Source organism: Mustelus asterias, chromosome 28 (assembly GCF_964213995.1).
Source record: "Mustelus asterias chromosome 28, sMusAst1.hap1.1, whole genome shotgun sequence".
Taxonomy (NCBI): domain Eukaryota; kingdom Metazoa; phylum Chordata; class Chondrichthyes; order Carcharhiniformes; family Triakidae; genus Mustelus; species Mustelus asterias.
Genome location: NC_135828.1, coordinates 17,934,827 through 17,950,632, shown reverse-complemented (window position 1 = coordinate 17,950,632; position 15,806 = coordinate 17,934,827). Strand labels below are relative to the sequence as shown.

The window sequence follows — 15,806 nt, the reverse complement described above, 5'->3', positions numbered from 1 at the left end:
CTTCGTTTGACATTTTGTTTTAGTTACAGTGCCCCACCAGGGGCTGTCACCACGGTCACTTTTGTTTAATTTATTAATACTTTTGTACTGATTAAAAGTGTGTATCTAGGGGACAGCTGGTGCACTGGGTGGATGAGAGAAGAGGCTGTGTGATTGAAGTCAATAAAGAATAAAGAAAAGCTCTGTGTCTTGGTTTTTACTTCACTCACCGGCTTGGATCTTATTAACATTACCTACTTACAGCAAGGACTACACTTCAAAAGTACTTCATTGGTTGCATGAAAGATGCTAATTAAATGCCGATTTTCTTTTACTCAGGGCTAAGTACATATACTTAAGAGAAAATAAAAATGCTCAAACTTATAGAATATCTACAGTGCAGAAGGAGACCATTTGGCCCATCGAATCTGCACCACATCTAGGCGCACACCCCTGTCCTATCCCCATTCATTTACTATGGCCAATCCATCTAACCTGCACATCTTGGGACATTAAGGGGCAATTTAGCATGGCCAATTCATCTAACATGCACATCTTGGGACACTAAGGGGCAATTTAGCATGGCCAACCCACCTAACCTACACATCTTTGGACACTAAGGGGCAATTTAGCATGGCCAATCCTTCTAACCTGCACATCTCGGAACACTAAGGGGCAATTTAGCACGTCCAATCCACCTAACCTACACACCTTTGGACTGTGCGAGGAAACCGGAGCACCCGGAGGAAACCCACTCTGACACAGGGAGAATGTGTAGACTCCACACAGACAGCGACCCGAGGCCGGAATTGAACCCAGGTCCCTGGCATTGCGAGGAAACAGTGTTAGCCACTGTACCACCATGCCGTCTTATATATCTTCCATAGTAAAATGCAAGTCCGATTTCTCAATGCTGTTAGTGGAAGCCTTTCCTTTTCCATTGGCAAGTATTATGATTGATAGCAAGGGACCAAATCCTCCATTAAATGATTTCTTGATATATTCACTGCAAGGTGAAATAGTATTCTGCATGATCATCGTAAATGTTCGTTTCATTGCATTACTGGGGAATAATGATGCTTTGGGCCATTTATGGTCCATGCATGGACCAACCATGTCAACTCAAGTCTTTGTAGAGTTGCATTTCTTGCGCGGGCTGAAATTTTGACCGTGACGGGGACACACACCCATATAGTGTGGAACTTGACAATTATTTTCCCGATCATCTTAATAAATTAATCTGGTTTCAGTTGTAAAATAAGCAAAATATTTTTCCAGGGCAGATATATTCATGACAATATCAATTACATGACATGACAATTACATCAGTTATTTGTTGAATAGTTATTTTGAAAGACAATTCTTGAAATGGATTTTTAAAATTAATTTGTGGGACATGGGCGTCGCTGGCTGGCCAGCATTTATTGCCCATCCCTAGTTGCCCCTGAGAAGGTGGTGGTGAGCCGCCATCTTGAATCGCTGCACTCCACGTGCTGTGGGTTGACCCACAATGCCGTTAGGGAGGGAATTCCAGAATTTTGACCCAGCGACTGCAAAGGAACGGCGATACATTCCCAAGTCAGGACGGTGAGTGGCTTGGAGGGGAACTTGCAAGTGGTGGTGTTCCCATGTATCTGCTGCCCTTGTCCTTCTAGATGGAAGTGGTGGTGGGTTTGGAAGGTGCTGTCTAAGGACTTCGGTGAACTGCTGCAGCGCATCTTGTAGATAGTACACACTGCTGCTCCTGAGAGTCGGTGGTGGAGGGAGTGGATGTTTGTAGATGTGGTGCCAATCAAGCGGGCTGCTTTGTCCTGGATGGTGTCGAGCTTCTTGAGTGTTGTTGGAGCTGCGCCCATCCAGGCAAGTGGGGAGTATTCCATCACACTCCTGACTTGTGCCTTGTAGATGATAGATAGGCTTATTGTATTTATATTGTATTTTGTTCCGTTAACGTAATAAAGGGGAACAAAATCACCAACAATAGATCCAGGGAATCATTGATTCAACTGTATAATCAATTTCTTCCTAAAGTTGGATGCTCACTGCGTATACTTGCTATTTGCTTTGTGTTTGTTCTGGTCAGTGGTTTCTGGTATTGTATCCATTTTAAACAACAAACTGGGTGGTCCAATAGATAGGTAGTGGTCTGTCACGACTAGGACTTGGGTTAAAATGCAGCTCAAATCTACTGGATTGAAGTTTGTCTAAAATAATTGATGGAGTCTGCATCAACCAATGAATTCTGGCAAGGGGTTCCACGTTCTAACCGTCCTCCAAGTAAAGAATCTTTACATGAACACCACCCACCCACTTCAGCCGTATAATGCAAACTTTATCATCCACATCTGTCAACAGATGTTTTCTATGTTTCTGTAGATGTTAGGGGTAAGTTTTTCACTCAGAGGGTGGTGGGTGCATGGAATCGGCTGCCGGTAGTGGTGGTGGAAGCGGATTCGATTGAGTCTTTTAAGAGACTTTTAGATAGGTTCATGGAGGTTAGTAAGATAGAGGGTTATAGATGAGCCTAGAAGGTAAGGAAATTGTTCGGCGCAACTTGTGGGCCGAAGGGCCTGTTTGTGCTGGAGCTTTTCTATGTTTCTAGATGAGGAAAACCCTGTGATGAATGAGTGCGATCATTGCACGTGTAAAAAAAAAGTAATCTTTTTGATTTGCTTACTTTATCCTCTTCCGTGTCAATGTTCCTTTCACAGAAAAACAGCAGTTTGACAAAAAGACAATGTTCTGGGTCAGACGGACACAGTTGCCATAGTATGTTGCTAGGTACCAAGCAACTCTGCGAGTCACTATTTAAACACAGGGTCAAGAAGGGTCATTTTCATGGTATGAAATTAATTAATCAGAAAATGCTATTTTAATAAGCGGACCCACAGACTTTGGTTTAACATTTTCTGAAAAGACAGAATTTTTTTTTTGCTAATGGTCTGGGTTGAATAAACTTAAATATTAAAACACTCCAGCGGGTATCGTAAAGGATGAAAGTTTGAAAAACACAAAAATTTAAATGCCAGCTGATTTTTGCATAAATATTACTGCGATCTCTGCGCTAATGCCCCTTGACATTTAGCACAAAATGAAATTGTGTGTTGAAGACACCACTCAAAATTATGATCCATCTTTCTTTTTCAAACAATGACTAACGTTGAGCATTCCAGCATTTATCAGATTTTATTTCTCAGCTTTTTCATGATTTTGAGTTTGGTAGACAAGCAAATTTTATTTTTTGCCAATTACGCCTTTTAAAATTAAGAAGTAGAGATCATAGAATCCCTACAGTGCAGAAGGAGGCCATTCGGCCCATTGAGCCTGCAGCGATAACAATCCCAATCCCTGTAGCCTTACGTATTTACCCTGTTAAATCTCCCTGACACTAAGGGGCAATTTAGCATGGTCAACCAACCTAACCCATACATCTTTGGAGTGTGGGAGGAAACCAGAGCACCCGGAGGAAACCCACACAGATACAGGAAGAACGTGCAGACTCCGCACAGACAGCGACCCAAGCCTAGAATCGAAACCGGGTCCCTGGCGCTGTGAGGCAGCAGTGCTGACCACTGTGCCACCATGCTGCGGGTATCAATTAATTAAAAATCTATTAAATTCCATGTTTAACAAATGTGTCTTGTTGATTTCCTTCTGCATGCACATGTACATATACAGATTGCCATTAAAGTCTCCAAAATCTTCAAAGAAGATTCACATTGAATCCATTCGAAATCAATCACTTAATATAATACAACATGTTAATAATCTTATGTTTAACTTATATCAATTCTAAATTCCTATTTCCATATTTCTAATGGAAATTGCCTATGTAAACTGTCACACTGTAATTAACACCTCCTCCCCATGGAGTTAGGATGTTATAATTACAGTCCAGCATTTTGACTGAAGCAATTTCCATTTAAAATATGGATATGGAGATTTAAATTGAAAGTGGAAAAATGAAGATGCCACCAATGGGGACTGAATTACATCTGCGTGTCCTGGTCTAAACCTTCCCCACCATCTAACCCCCACCACATCCTCATCGTAGATATGGCTCCGGTATGGAACCCCATTGACAGATTGACCAGTGCACTGGTACTTAACATACACTCATTAGTTTTTGCAAGATACATAGTTTTGAAATGTGTTCATGTTAAAACAGTTCATACATTGGGGAATAACTTACTGGCTGCCTTTCTTTAACGGTGCGTATCAGGAAACTGCTGCTCGCCCACCCTTGGTTTCCTAATATGTACAGTAAGAAGTCTCACAACACCAGGTTAAAGTCCAACAGGTTTATTTGGCAGCACAAGCTTTCGGAGTCTCAGGCTCCTTACCTGAAGAACCTAAAGAAGGAGCATGAGACTCCGAAAGCTTGTGCTGCCAAATAAACCTGTTGGACTTTAACCTGGTGTTGTGAGACTTCTTACTGTGCTTACCCCAGTCCAGTGCCGGCATCTCCACATCATTTCTAATATGTGTGAGGGCATACCCAGAAACTATGATCTTTAATTTGAAAATGATCACATACAAGGCAAGTTTAGATTAATAATCCCAGAAACTATTTTTTTTTGGAGATGAAATACTTTATTGACTAAGGTAGTTAACTAAAAATGTTGTTATATCAGACCAACTGATCTGACTCAGTGGTAGCACTGAGTGGTGGTGGACCTAGGGCAGCATAGTGGTTGATACTGTTGCCTTACAGCACAAGTGACCTGGGTTCGATTCTGGCCTCAGGTCACTGTCTGTGTGGAGTTTATGCATTCTGCCCATGCGTGGGTTTCCCCTGGGTTCTCTGGTTTCCTCCCACACTCCAAAGATGTGCAGGTTAGGTGGACTGGCTGTGCAAAATTGCCCCTTAGTGTCAGGGGGACTAGCTAGGGTAAATACATGGGGTTGCGGGGATAGGGCCTGGGTGGGATGGTTGTGGTGCAGGATCTGTTATAATGTAACCAATGGTAACATGCTGTGAGGACAAGCTAACCTAGCAGACAATGTACCAAATGGCAAAATGATGTGGTCAGTATAAGTCGAAAGCAGATGGGGGTTATGGGGAGCTGGTGTGGCCCAGGTGTGGTCTGAGTGTTGTGGAATGAAGTTTCTTTATTTAACCTTCTTCTTTGATTTATTTTGTGAAGTTAGATCTTTTATTGCTGGCGACTGGACTCATCTTACTGAACAGGTTTGATGGGCTGAATGGCCACCTTCTGCACTGGAGGCATTCTATAAAATGTCAATAAAAATGAAGCCACTTTATTTTGCCTCATTGCTAAAGCCGACGTGTCCAAATATCCATAGAATCCCTACAGTGCAGAAGGAGGCCATTCAGCCCATTGAGTCTGCACTGACCACAATCCCACCCAGGCCCTATCCCCGTAACCCCACATATTTACCCTGCTAATTCCTCTGACACTAAGGGTCAATTTATCACGGCCAATCAACCTAACCATCTTTGGACTGTGGGAGGAAACTGGAGGAAACCCACGCAGACATGGGGGGAACGTGCAAACTCCACACAGACAGTGGCCCCGAGGCCAGAATTGAACCCGGGTCCCTGGCGCTGTGAGGCAGCAGTGCTAACCACTGTGCCACCCGTAGGGCAACATTGGTCCTGAACTCGCTTCTTCATCCAAGCCCAGCTTGCTTTTATTCACTTGCACAGCATCACCCACCTCCGACCCTCCCTCTGTGCTGCTGAAACTACCTGGAGGTGATTTGCTACACTGGTCTCCGTTTCTGGAAACTGCAACTCGTCCACAACAGTGCAGCTTGTTTCCTTTTTTTTGCCTGCGTGCCAGCTGCCACAATGAACATTGACTGTTTTCATTTACACTCGAGAAAGAAAATATTTACAGCTGTGGCAGCATCAGCGAGAAATAACGTGATTAAACTGGGCTAGGTTCCCGAACACCATGCATTGTCCCACTGCTCAGCTTCAGCCCGGAAGATTGCCATGACGACAGTAAACAACCTAAAATAAAACAGGGGGGGGGGGGGGGAAATGCAGGAGTGCTCTGCAACTGATGGGTTAAAAAATAGGAGTGACCCAGTTCAGCATCAGCTCCACCAGCCCCCTCCAGGTTGATTTGAATTGATTTGGTTTATCATTGTCAGATGGGGTGGTACGGTGGCACAGTGGTTCTTACCGTGCCAGGGACCCAGGTTCAATTCCGGCCTCGGGTCACTGTCTGTGTGGAGTTTGCACGTTCTCCCGGTGTCTGCGTGGGTTTCCTCCGGGTGCTCCGGTTTCCTCCCACAGTCCAAAGACGTGCCGGTTAGGTTGATTGGCTATGCTAAATTGCCCCTTAGTGTCAGGGGGATTAGCAGGGAAATGTGTGGGGTTACTGGAATAGGGCTTGGGTGGGATGTGGTCGGTACAAACTCGACGGGCCGAATGGCCTCCTTCTGTACTGTCGGGATTCTATGATGTATTGGGATACAGTGAAAAGTATTGTTTCTTGCTCGCTAAACAGACAAAGCTCATAGAGTACATAGGGGAGAAGGAAAGGAGAGGGTGCAGAATGTCAGGTTACAGTTACCGATAGGGTGAAAGGAAAGATCAACTTAATATGTGATAGAGCCATTAGCAGCTTCTTCTCTGCTGCGATCAGACTTTTGAATTTTCCTGTCATGTATTAAGCTGATCTTTCTCTTCACCCTATCGGTAACTGTAACACAATATTCTGCACCCTCTCCTTTCCTTCTCCCTTATGTATTCTATGAACAGTATATTTTGTCTGTATAGCGCACAAGAAACAATACATTTTACTGTATCCCAATACATGTGACAATAATAAATCAAATCAAAGCAAATCATTCAGAAGTGTGATGGCTGCAAGGAAGAAGCTGTTCTTGAATCGGTTGGTGCGTGTTAACAATGGGGCAAAGCTTTTGTTTCAAAGCGATGATTATTTTGGCTGCATTGTATCACATCCGCGCTGACACAGGAGACAAATCCCTGGAGGAGGTGGTTGGAGGGGACTGATGCCAGCAGCATTGAAGTCACTCAATAGGACTGAGTGCACTGCCTGGATTTCAGTTCCACAGGAACCAGGGGGAAAGAGAGCGAGATCTTCACAGCTCCTGTGAGAGGAAGAATCACGTTATAAAGTAAGCTTTTTCTCATTAAAGACTCCATCTAAGTTTTTAAAAGTTTATTTCTGAGTGCCACGAGTAGGCTTGCATTAACACTGCAATGAAGTTACTGTGAAAATCCCCTAGTCGCCACACTCCGGCGCTATTCAGGCACACTGAGGGAAAATTTAGCCTGGCCAATGCACTTAACCAGCACGTCTTTTCAGACTGTGGGAGGAAACCGGAGCACCCGGAGGAAACTCACACACGCATATGAGGGGAACATGCAGACTCCGCATAGCCGGGAATCGAACCCGGGTCCCTGGCGCTGTGAGGCAGCGGTGCTAAACATTGTGCCACTGTGCAAAGCGAGTGCTCCCTCATTAGAGATTACTTCTCCTTAAGAAAGAGGGAGAGATCTTCACAGCTCCTGTGGAAGGAAGAATCAGGTTATAAATTGAGTGTTTCCCTCATTAAAGGCTCCTTCTCCTTAAGAGAGAGAGATCTTCACAGCCCCTGTGGAAGGAAGAATAAAGTAAATGTTTCCTCATTAAAGACGACCTCAAGAGAGAGAGGGGGAGAGATTGCTACAACTCACAAGCTCAGGGAGAGAATTTGATACCACACAAAAAAAGTTACCTTGAGGAAAGGGGTGGGAGCTGGAGAGTCTGTGTTCGGATTGGTCGGGAGGCGGGTCCTTTTCTGCACCTGACATTGTGATTGGCTGGAATAGCTGTCAATCAAAGGGGGGAGGTCGCGGCTGAGTGCGCGCGCCGCTCGCTTGTAGCAATTTGTTTACTGAGTGCAGAGAGAGAAAGCTTGTTCCCAATGTCTGACCATTGCTGAAGAGAAGATTGTCTACTCAAGTAAGACTTATATCCACAAGATAGCATGCAAGTGTTGGTGAAGGGATGGGGATGGATGGGGGATGGTGGAAATATTTATTATGCAGTTCAAACCTGGGAAGCAAATCTCAGTGTACTGGGGAATTTAAAAATTCATGAAGGCAGTGCTGTTCTGGTCAATTCATTAACATCACTAACTTTCTTTTGGCATAGGATTTTCAAATCAAATTGCAAGTTTTAAATTGCAAGTCCCCCCCCCTCCACCCCTTGATGTTTTGCATTCTTTTTGATTCGATTTATTATTGTCACATGTATACAGTGAAAAGTATTGTTTCTTTCATGCATTACAAAGCATACTGTTCATAGAGAAGGAAAGGCGAGGGTGCAGAATGTAGTGTTACAGGTATAGCTAGGGTGCAGAGAAAGGTCCTATCCATGTTGTTTTGATTTGATTTATTATTGTCACCTGTATTGGGATACAGTGAAAAGTATTGTCTCTCGCGTGCTATACAAAGCATACCGTACATAGAGAAGGAAAGGCGAGGGTGCAGAATGTAGTGTTACAGGCATGGCTAGGGCGTAGAGAAAGGTCCTTTCCATGTTGTTTTGATTTGATTTATTATTGTCACATGTATTGGGATACAGTGAAAAGTATTGTTGTGCGCGATACAGACAAAACATACCATTCATAGAGTACATAGCGGGGAAGGAAAGGAGAGGATGCAGAATGTAGTGTTACAGTCATAGCTAAGGTGTAGAGAAAGATCCTATTGATGTTGTTTTGATTTGATTTATTATTGTCACATGTATTGGGATACAGTGAAAACAATTGTTTCTCGTGCACTATACAGACAAAGCATACCATCATTCATTGAGTACATAGGGGTGAGGGAAAGGATAGGGCGCAGAATGTTGTGTTAGAGTCACAGCTAGGGTGTAGAGAAAGATCAACTTAATATGAGGTAGGTGCATTCAAAAGTCTGATGGCAGCAGGGAAGAAGCTGTTCTTGAGTCGGTTGGGACATGTTCTCAGACTTTTGTATCGGTTTCCCGATAGAACATGGATGAGAGTATGTCCGGGGTGTGTGGGATCCTGGCTGCTTTTCCAAGGCAGTGGAAAGTGTAGACGGAGCCAATGGATGGGAGGCTGGTTTGCGTGACGGACTGGGCTACGTGCATCTTCTGGAATGCTTTTAATTCCGAGAATCAGTCAAGATCAGGATAGATTTTTATTTGTTGTGCAGTAATTTGAGGGCTTTTTTTTGTCAGAGTCTGGTTGTTTGTTGGGTTGAGGGCCACAGATGTGTGAGCTACCTAATTGCCCACAAACTAATTCAGACGCCGGAGAACAGGTGGAGGATGATCCCTGGGGGCTGTGAGCCCAGGGTGTCATTCATTTAAGAGAATGGACAGCTGAATGGGGATGATTGTGATAATACAGCACTGTGAAATTTCGGCTCATTTCGCACCCAGAGAGAGAGAGAGAGACTTGTGCTGTTGTATCGAAAGTTGATGTCTCCTGTTTGGGGAAACGTGCTGTGAGGCATGGTTGGAAACCATGGTTGTTATAAGATGACGCTTGTTGCCCTTTTGTTCCCCAAACACTGCTGAAAATAAAGCTATTCAGTTTATGTAAAACAATTGTTGTCCAGTTTGTTTGTGGAGTGGGAGGAAACATGTCGCTTTCAGGAATGCTCCATCCACACAGATGATTTGATACACGTCACTGAATTAGTTGCGGGTTTTGAAAACAAGCAAAGAAATGTACCAAACATTTTCTTTTGATGCCATTCACAAATTCGCTCCTATTTTCTGACATTTAGTTGTTACTTAATCACTCTTGCAAAACACCAAGATCATTGTTCAATTACGGTGGCACAGTGGTTAGCACCGCTGCCTCACGGCACCAGGGACAATTCTGGCCTTGGGTGTCTGTCTGTGCAGAGTCTACGTTCTCCCCGTGTCTGTGTGGGTTTCCTCCGGGTGCTCCGGTTTCCTCCCACAGTCCAAAGATGTGCGGGTTAGGTGGATTGGCCGTACTAAATTGCCCCTTAGTGCCAGGGGAACTGGCTAGGGTAAATGCATGGGGTTATGGGGGTGGGGCCTGGGTGGGTTTGTGGTTGGTGCAGATTTGATGGGCTGAATGGCCTCCTTCTGCACAGTAGGATTCTATGACTCTGCTTCAAATCATTGTCTTGTAGGCACTTTCATACTTTCATTCAGGAATGGACTCCAGCAATAGAGGTCACAGTCTGAGGAAACGGGTTTGACCATTTAGGACGGAGGTGAGGAGACATTTCTTCACCCAAAGAGTGGTGAGACAGTGGAATTCATTACCACAGGAAGTAGTTGATGCCAAAACATTGAATGTATTCAAGAGGCGGCTGGATATAGCGCTTGGGGCAAATGGGATCAAAGGTTATGGGGAGAAAGCAGGATTAGGCTATTGAGTTGGACGATCAGCCATGATGGTGATGAATGGCGGAGCAGGCTCGAAGGGCCGAATGGCCTCCTCCTGCTCCTATCTTCTATGTTTCTGTGATATTTCAAACTAAACTTGAATTATCCAATAATTAGAATGAAGTCTCTTTGCACATTTAAGGTTATATTGTAATTGATTGAGAAAATGGTAGAACAGAAAATCGTATCAATGAATTATTGTTGGCCAGTCTGTCATTATAGACAGATGTACAGGGGCCTATTATTGATGTGCTGTATGAACCCCCAAGCTAGGAAACAATGCTGCATTAAACCCAGTTATATATTTCACAGATTATTAGCTGGGCAGTTGACTGTTTATGATCACTGAAATGTTTGCTTTCGCTTGTTTGATGCCATAATGATAACCAGGACGGTTAATGATTCAACATTCCTGCATGCCAAATGTCACAATATTGCATTATGGACTTAGGGTGGGATTTTCAGGCCAAGCTCATCCCAAAACCGGAAAATTCCGCCCAAGATCAACAGACCTTTGCGTGCATCCCCTCCTCCCCCAACCCCACCCACTACGATTCCCGTGGCAGGAAGGACGGGAAAACTCCCCCCCCCAAACCCCCCCCTTGTCAGAGAGTCTAGGACCAGAGGGCATAATCTTAGAGTAAGGGGTCCCCCATTGAAGACAGAGATTAGGAGGAAATTCCTCTCCCAGAGGGGAGTGAATCTATGGAATTCTTTACCGCAGAGGGCTGTAGAGGCTGGGTCGTTAAGTATGATCAAGGCTGAGATAGATAGATAGATTTCTAATCAGTAAGTGAAGGGTTAGGAGGATAAGGCGGGAAAGTGGATTTGAGGATTATCACATCAGCTCAGTCATGATCTCATTGAATAACGGAGCAGACTCGATGGGCCAAATGGCCTACGGCTGCCCCTACACCTTATGGTTAGGTGATGCAGGGACAGACTAAAAGTACAATACTATGCCCAAAGAAAATAGTTCAAAATGCTAAGGCCTCAAACTGACTTTCAGCTCACCCATGTTATGAACTCTGCTTAAGAAATAGCAGTAAGAAGTTTAACAACACCAGGTTAAAGTCCAACAGGTTTATTTGGTAGCAAAAGCCACACAAGCTTTCGAGGCTCTAAGCCCCTTCTTCAGGTGAAGAAGGGGCTTAGAGCCTCGAAAGCTTGTGTGGCTTTTGCTACCAAATAAACCTGTTGGACTTTAACCTGGTGTTGTTAAACTTCTTACTGTGTTTACCCCAGTCCAACGCCGGCATCTCCACATTAAGAAATAGCAGGCATAGATCATCTAGTCTCTCGAGTCAGGTCTTCCATTCAATGGGATCACGGCTAATCTTCTACCTCGGTTACGTCTTCCTGCACTTTCCCTGGAGCCCATGATTCCCTAAGTATCCAAAGATTAATAAATCTCTGTCTTGGAATTGCACAATGATTTGAGCATCTATGCCTTGCTGCAGTAAAGAATTCTAAAGATTCACAACTCTTTTTGAATGAAGCAATTTTCTGCCCTTCTCGGTCCTGTTTTTTGCTGAGCCTGAAAGACCCTTCGAATCTTTCTGCTGTCCAAGAAGAAGTTGTAAGTCCACCTCGAGTGGTGAAAATGAAGTTGAGACAGTGTGCAAGATAAAGAAAGGCAGAATAAGTCTCAATCGGAGGTGAGATGTGAAACAAGTAGACAGTTACAGGGCAGCGCGGTGGCACAGTGGCTAGCACTGCTACCTCACAGCACCAGGGACCCAGGTTCAATTCCGGCCGCGGGTCACAGTGTGGAATTTGCACATTCTCCCCATGTCTGCGTGGGTTTCCTCCAGGTGCTCCGGTTTCCTCCCACAGTCCAAAGATGTGCGGGTTAGGTTGATTGGCCGTGCTAAATTGATCCTAGCGTCAGGGGGATGAGCAGGGTAAATGCGTGAGGTTGCGGGAATAGGGCCTGGGTGGGAATGTGGTCGGTACAGACTCGGTGGGCCGAATGGCCACCTTCTGTACTGTAGGGATTCTATAATTCTATGAAAATGTGGAGGTAGGTTTTTTGTAAATTACCCTTTTGAAAATCAATTTATTGTATTTAGAAATTGTACCTCGATAAAAGCGGTTGCAAGCTGGTAAATTATAACAATGAAAGGTTGTGAGATGTTGCTTCTTCAAACACTAACAAAGTTGTATTGTGGAGCCATGTGTAATTCCAGGCATACTTCGACGTTTTAAAGAATGATATGGCATAAGACTTGTCAAATTAACTGAAAAGATATTGATTTCTGAATTGGAGATGGGCGAAGAAAATGAGGATGTTTTTTCCCCCTGAGCTGGTCAATATCGGATGAAATGTGAGTGAGCTATTATTGGAACAACTTCTCCTGGATACACTGAGCAGAGCTTAGCCCGTTTACACTCGCAGACAATGCCAAGGTCCAGACTGTGGAAAGTCTGCCTATTCTGGTTCTTGCAACATGACTCTGAACGCATGCATTTCAACAAGAAAAGGCTTGAAACATTGACTGCAAATTGCACCAGTCAACGCAAGATGCATAATTTTGCTTTATCCTTTTTTTGTTAAGAAAGAGACCAGATGCTTTAAAAAAAAAATGATAGAAAGATTTGGAGTTAAGGCTTTTTTTAAAAATGGAGAGTTAACGTGCTGGTGTAACAACAGATCAATTCAAGCCATTGCATGCTACATTAAGACGAGGGCTAATGAACCACGGGGAGTTTCAAGCCATAAAATTGCACTAGGAAGGGCTAAGAAACTACTGTGTGCATTGATTGCCACTGAACACGTGGATCAAAATGAGGACTGCATGAAATATGCAAGACGCCCTGAAATAGTTCAGTCAGAAAGGTGCCATTTTTATGATTGCTTTGAGTGAAGCTACAATGTCAGTCTTCACTCTGTTCAACTTTTGCTACATGTGTGGGTTTTTTTTCAAGAAAGTGAGAACAATGTAGAGGGTAGATCAGTCTTACAGCTGAAACCAACCATCTGGAAATAACACCCGGTATCGTTTGTAGGATGTGAGACTTTCCTGAACCAATCGGAATATCCAAACTTAAACCTGATGAGGAGTTCAGAAGAGCTATCGCATGTTAAACCAACACTGGACCTGCCAGGCAGTTTCATTCGATGTCATGACATTTCAGGCAGCACATTAGTCTCATAATTCACTGACATACTGTACTGGAGTCCACAGTGGAGGCTGAATTTTCACCAGACGCTTTTTTAGAAAAAAGGCATAAGGTGTTCATTGGCACTTGTAAATCTTTTGTTTGTTTTATTTATTATTAGTGTCACAAGTCGGCTTACATTAACACTGCAATGAAGTCACTGTGAAACTCCCCTAGTCACCACACTCCGGCACCTGTTTGGGTACTGTAATAAGTCCTCGGAGGTGGAAGACCCTTCACCGAAATGCCATTATTTACAAGATCCAACAACACTATACAGAGTGCTCTAAGTATTCAGTCTCCATCCGGAGTGCCAGAGGAACTAGAATAGAATAGAATAGAAACCCTACAGTGTAGAAAGAGGCCATTCGGCCCATCGAGTCTACACCAACCACAATCTACCCAGGCCCTACCCCCATATCCCTACATATTTACCCGCTAATCCCTCTAACCTACCCATCTCAAGACACTAAGGGGCAATTTTAGCACGGCCAATCAACCTAACCCGCACATCTTTGGACTGTGGGAGGAAACCGGAGCACCCGGAGGAAACCCACGCAGACACGAGGAGAATGTGCAAACTCCACACAGACAGTGACCCAAGCCGGGAATTGAACCCAGGTCCCTGGAGCTGTGAAGCAGCAGTGCTAACCACTGTGCTACCGTGCCGTGCCGCTACTGCCACTCCTGTTTAGGTACAGAGCATGGGGCTCCCTGATTGGACCATCAATTAGGCCCTTAATCAAGGACATATTTTTGCGTCCAACCAAATAAACAAAATCAAATTAACTCCGGGACAACTCAAAAGGGGCAGCTCTGCAAAAGGAGGGGAACCACCCAAGACAAAGCGGAAAGGAAACTTAAAACATCAAATTAAAATGTGATTAAAGGGGTCAATAATGCACCCCAGTCCCTGCGGTGCCCAGCGGGCACGGAGGCCTTCAACAGTGCCCTCGGACACCGCATGCTCCCTTTCCAGGGACACCTGGCCGCGAATATAGCCGCGGTAGAGGGGGCCCTCAATCATATTCAAGCAGGTCAACCTCAATTGCCTGATTACAATTGTGACGGGAACACTGAGGGAGAAGTTAGCACGGCCAATGCACCTAACCAGCACGTCTTTCGGACGATGGGAGGAAACCAGAGGAAACCCACGCAGACACGGGGAGAATGTGCAGACTCCACACAGACAGTAACCCAAGCCGGGAATTGAACCTGGGTCCCTGGCGCTGGGAGGCAGCAGTGCTAACCACTGTGCCACCGTGCCGCACTGGAATTAACAATGAAATTCGTGGAATTGACTGAAAATTCTGATCTCTAAAATGATTTTCAAAATATATATCACCCGTGAATGGCTCATTTAGACCGTGGTTGGTATGACTAATCAACTCCTGATCTTCTAAACAATATGGTAAATCACCATGTCGTGCTGTAGAGTGCAGAGTGGCTTTGAAAGGCTATCAGATGAACGCAGGTGGCAATTCAATCTGACTGTGTATTGTGCTTATAAATGTTAGACATCTAACCAATACTTGCTTTCCTCCACCAGTTCTGACTATGAGCAAAGACTGTAACCTTCCAGGTGGTTATGCAAATATTATTTTAAAAAGTCAACAATTTCTTTTTGCAGCTACCGGCTTAAAGTCTAATTGGGGAGTTGGTGCAGACTCTGGGGGATCATAATCGTAGAATTATATTACCATCATAATGGTGCGGAAAGGCAAAGGCACTATTGTAAATCAGTCATCAGACATCATAATGATTATTCCAAGCAATTAAACCACATGGTCGCCACTGCTATTGACTCTGTGGTGGGTATCGATGACTGTGTACATACCGATTGATCGTAGCTGCTTTGGAATATCTAACACTTCCCCATCGCTTATTGTTCACACTGGGGGGAGATTGAGGTCATGTGGCTACCATCTGACTTGTCAAATTGACATTCAATCATAAGATGTGGGAACAGAAATAGGCCATTCAGCCCATCGAGTCTGCTCCGCCATTCATTGAGATCGTGGTTGATTTGGGGTGGCACAGTGGTTAGCACTGCTGCCTCACAGCACCAGGGACCCGGGTTCAATTCCGGCCTCGGGTCACTGTCTGTGTGGAGTTTGCACGTTCTCCCCGTGTCTGCGTGGGTTTCCTCCGGGTGCTCCGGTTTCCTCCCACAGTCCAAAGATGTGCAGGTTAGGTGGATTGGCCCAGCTGAATTGCCCCTTAGTGTCAGATGGATTAGCAAGGGTAGATTTGTGGGGTTATGGGGATAGGGCCTGG

General features: G+C 44.6%; 1 protein-coding gene across 5 annotated transcripts in view; it reads left to right on the top strand.

Moving 5' to 3' along the window:
* The first annotated feature begins 7,814 nt into the window (after positions 1–7,814).
* Positions 7,815–15,806, top strand: part of rassf4a (Ras association domain family member 4a) — a 305,015-nt gene continuing 297,023 nt past the window's right edge. Inside the window, exons 1-2 of one of the 5 annotated variants that reach the window (XM_078199618.1) lie at positions 7,829–7,928; positions 10,109–10,192. The gene's annotated coding sequence lies outside the window, so the exon portion shown is untranslated. Of the gene's footprint in view, positions 7,929–10,108; positions 10,193–15,806 lie in introns of all 5 variants that reach the window. The other 4 variants (XM_078199620.1, XM_078199617.1, XM_078199619.1 and 1 more) reach the window with 4 other exon arrangements.